Source organism: Phodopus roborovskii, unplaced genomic scaffold, assembly GCF_943737965.1.
Source record: "Phodopus roborovskii unplaced genomic scaffold, PHOROB, whole genome shotgun sequence".
Classification (NCBI taxonomy): Eukaryota; Metazoa; Chordata; class Mammalia; order Rodentia; family Cricetidae; genus Phodopus; species Phodopus roborovskii.
Genome location: NW_026125537.1, coordinates 2791097 through 2795506, shown reverse-complemented (window position 1 = coordinate 2795506; position 4410 = coordinate 2791097).

Below are 4410 nucleotides of genomic sequence, written 5' to 3'. Positions count from 1 at the left end.
TATTTACAGAATTTTTAAAATTAACAATTTATATTTCTTTTCTAATTCTGCCATAACACTGAGTTATCTTTTAAAAGACTGGATGGAAATACAGAAGAATTGCACAGGGTTAATCTTTAGAGAGTAAACTGAGCTAATACCTTTAAAGTACTTAGCACACTACCTAGTACTTAGGCCACTTTCCATAACTGTGAGTTTATTTCAACAGCTCAGTGACCAAATAGTTTTTTGGTTTTTTTTTTTTTTAGTTTTTAGTATTGCATTTTTGTTTTGTGTATATGTGTGTGTGTTTGTGCACATGCACACGTGAGCAGAAGGGCATGTTTGCTGAGAGCACAGTGCATATGTGGAAGTCAGACATATCTTATGGAAATCCATTCTCTCCTTCTACTTTGTGAGTATCAGGGATAGAACTCAGGACATCAGGCTTGGCCACAAGTGCTGTCTGGACTCTCTAAGCTATAACTCAACTGTTTTAGTCTGTGTTCAAGAATATTGCAATCAAATTTCTTATTCCAATCCAGTGATAACTCCAGAAATAAAGTTAGATAATTCTTGTGGTGGCATTGTATCTTGTGCCTGTAAACATTTAATTAAGCTATCAGGAGTATGTGTGTTGCATTCACTGAGCACAAAATAAAATGCAAAGTTAAATTGTCACGAGTCTCCCCAGTAGACTGAAAGCTGTTCAATTCAGTGCTTCCAAATATCTTTCCAAAGTGGCCCATTTTCAAATATTTCTAACACGGGGAAGGGGGCGCCATCTGGCGCATCATCTAGTGAAGCTGACGGTTCTGAGTTCTCGGAGCCCTTCCCCGAGAATGTTAGCAAAGGTGGGTGGCCAAGAAGTATGTCTCCAGTGGGAAGGAATAAGCAAAATCTGTCACGAATCTCTCAGGCAAGAGAAGACAGCACTCAGGGGAAAAGGAGAAACAAAAACCGGGACTCACGGTCTGACCTGGGCGGGCACACTGTACTTAAGCTGAGAAAGACCAGCCAGGGACTGTATGTTAATATGTCCTCCTGAAGAATGCAGACAAGGGGAGCCTGGCAACCCTCCCGGCTATTCATGCCTTCAAAAATCTAATGTCAAGTTCTACAGTTGTCCCCAATTTGTAGGGAAAGAAACAGAATCACAGGGGCCAATTAACTTCTTCCTGTATAACACTAACACAGCAAAGTTCCAGCAGGCAGTTGGGGGGTGGGTCTGTTTGTTCAGAGCCGCTTTCCATCTTCTGGGCCTCAATTATGCAAAGAAAGTAATCTGGGATTGAAAGTAATCTGGGAGCCGGGCATTGGTGGTGCACTCAGGAGGCAGAGGCAGGCGGATCTCTGTGAGTCTGAGGCCAGCCTGGTCTACAAGAGCTAGTTCCAGAACAGCCTCCAAAGCTACACAGAGAAGCCCTGTCTATAACCTCCCCCCCCCCCAAATTATGGGGATGGAAGGGTGGGGAGAAAAGGAAGACAGAGAAGAAAGTCTGGAAAAATCTCACTCGTGTAGAGTGTGAGAAATACTCCAGTGTCCTCTGTCGTGCTCTGCAGACTATATGAGGTAGGGGAACACAGTTTGTATTCTCAGCTCTCCCTAGGTAGAGGAAGATCAGAAGTTCTAAATAAAGAGTTGGAAGCCAGAGAGAGAGACAGAGACAGAGGAGAGAGAGAGTTTATCAGGTAAAAGTGCTTTAGGCCAAAGTTGAGTGCTATACTGGGACCCAAATAGTGGATGGAGAGAACACATATAAATAAATGAATGCTATAAATGGTTTAAAATACTTAAACCACATACACAAGGCGCAGCAACAGGGAAGACTTACTATCATTTCTGTCCTTTGGAGATGGTAAACTGGAGAAAGATGTTAGTATCTGTTAGAGACTGGAAGTTCACTCCTTCAGAGATGGTTATTTCATCCTTGAACACTGGGCCACAGTTTCTCTTTGCTCTGGGTATGTATAAACACAACTGCTTGCAGGCCAGTGTGGACCCTTGTGTCCAGTAAGGTCACCACCAGGATTAGATTATGTGAGTAATGAAAGGTAACCAAAGTGCATAGGTTTGGTTCTCCAGCTCTTTCTTTGGTGTCTCAGAACAGAGGGTTTGCATAATGATGACCCTAAAAATTCTTATGCACAAAGGGTGTGTGTGGTGGTACACCCCTTTAATCCCAGCACTTGGGAGGCAGAGGCAGGCAGATCTCTGTGAGTTTGAGGCCAGCCTGGTCTACATAATGAGTCCTTGTCTAAAAAAAAAAAAGTATTATCAAAACTTTTGTTACTCTATTATAATAGCAAAATATCAGGATGCTTAAGAAATGTCATATGAGATTTATTTACAAAAGTCAAACTTTAACAACTAGTTCACACACTCAATATCATGGGAATGAGGAGTCATATGACGACGCAACGAAGCTGTGCCCCTAAGCTCAAGTGTTAAGATACATGGTAGAAGTGAGACCCAAGTCCTGTCAGTTGCCCTCTGACTTCTGCGCATGCTGACTTCTGCGCATGCTCTGTGGCACATGCACTACTTCCAAAACAGGTAAACGTAATTTTTAAAAGGAATTGGTTTGCATGGGGCAGTAGACATGGACATGAGTAAGAACAAAATATAATAACACATTTGCAGGACTGGAGAAATGATGGCTCAGTGGTTAAGGACATTTGCTGCTCTTCCAGAGGACCCTGGTTAGGTTCCTGGCACTCACCCGACAGCTCACAGCAGGTCTGTAACTCCAAGTCCAGGGATCTAATGCCCTCCTCGGGCACCAGGCAGGTACATAGCACACATGTGTGTATGGGACAAACACTCAGACCCATAAAATAAAAATAAATATATCTTTTAAAAATAGCATGCTTGTGTGAAAATACCATAAGAAAACTCATTGCTTGGTATGTTTAAAAAATTTTTTTAAAAAAAGGCAAAAAGGAATTAATGTGTTTTATTAACGGAGTGCTTATTTAATATATATATATATAGTATAGTTTAGGAATAGTCTCCAAAGGCCCAGGAAGAGAGTCATGATTTTCTATCATTTTCAATTTTCTATGTTAATGGTATAAAACCACAACTTTTCAGTTAAGTAAGTTGGATCTTCGAAGACTTCCATGTGGCATTTTCTTACGGAAAGCTGGGCCTAGACTGCCATCTGCTGTGTTCTCTCAAGATCAGATTCAAAATCACCCACATCAATGGCTCCAGGGGAATGAGAAGTACTTGGGAAAAGCCTGTATGGCATTGCTTTGTAAGACATGAGCTCTGGAGAAACATGTTTGCAGTCATATATTTCAACACATATTTGAGAGGTATGGGGAAGGCTTACATGTGGTTTTCAAAATAGGATAAATGTGAAGAACCCAAAAAATAGAAAATAATGTAACAAGACTTAGGCCTTCGCCATCTTTACAAAACAACATGTACTTCCACTATTCAGAAATTTTTTCTCTGGTCTTATTGTCACCATCTCTACCCCAAGGATTTTCCCCTTCTTGGTGTCACAGTTATCACTCCTTTTTTTTTTTTTTTTTTTTTTTTTTTTTTTTTGTAACACCAAAAGCACATTACCTTGATTACTACAGGCGTAAGGGTGTGAGGTTAGTCATCCCTTTAACTGTGTTTTCCTTCCACATACCATCGTTCTTTAGTACAGTTCCTCATTTGTGGTGGCTGCACCCATAACATTAATTTTGTTGCTACTTCTTAACTGTTATTTTGCTATTTCGCAGGTGAACCCTGCGAAAGGGTTGTTGGACCCCAAAGGTGTTGGGACCCACAGGTTGAGAACTGCTGTAAATCTACCAGGTTCTTAGTGACTTATAATGGAGAGCAGTTACAATTGCAATTGTTGTTTTCTGAGGCAGGATCTCAGTGTACAGCTGGGCTGGCCTTGAACTAGAAATTCTCCTGCCATAGCCCAAGGGCTGAGATGACAGGTGTGGGGCACATGCTTGGGGTGGGGGTGGGGGCTAAACAGGTAATAGTGAGTCTGCTTTTCCCTCAGAGCACTTTATATCTGATGCTTTCCAAGACTTAGGAGGACCTTCCCTCTCACTCAATCCTTCCAGGAAATACAGCTCTGAAACCAAGATTCGCCCTCACAGTGTGCTACTGCTTGTATCTTCTGTATCTTTGTCATCTGCCGCCAGTGATGTTAGGGATGTGTGGAGCCTTCAGGAGATGAGGCCCTGTGGAAAAAATTAGAACTTTGGATGGGTGTGGTCCTTAAAGGGGATGGTGGGGGCTTGGCCTCTCCTCTTCCTCTGTCTTTGCTTTCTTCTTGCTTAGAGAGCCTAACTTCAGTTACCCTGATACTGGCTAGAGTCTGTTGTTGCTGCGTGTGTGTGTGTGTGTGTGTGTGTGTGTGTGTGTGTGTGTGTGTGTGTGTTTACACCATCTTTATCAAATTGAGGCTGTTA